Here is a 303-nt window from a genome sequence, read left to right on the forward strand (position 1 = left end):
ACTACTCGTAATCTCTGCCTGTCAAAATAAATAAATAAAATCTTTAAGAAAAGAAATTTGAAAGTCCTCAGACTGCATCTGTTTCATATTACAAGAGACTCTCAACTATAAAAAAAAATCATAAAACCAAGGCTACACATTGCACATCACCATCGTATTTAAAGGACTATTTGGAAGACCATGATACTGAATGTATGAATCTGATTTAGTTTCATAGTTTCATATCTGAAGGTATTTATTTTCTGCTTTCTAACATTCATTTATCTTTATCTCTAGACGAAAATTAATGAACAATTTAGGACA

Source organism: Mustela putorius, unplaced genomic scaffold, assembly GCF_011764305.1.
Source record: "Mustela putorius furo isolate JIRA1106 unplaced genomic scaffold, ASM1176430v1.1 tig00000281_pilon_pilon_pilon, whole genome shotgun sequence".
Classification (NCBI taxonomy): Eukaryota; Metazoa; Chordata; class Mammalia; order Carnivora; family Mustelidae; genus Mustela; species Mustela putorius.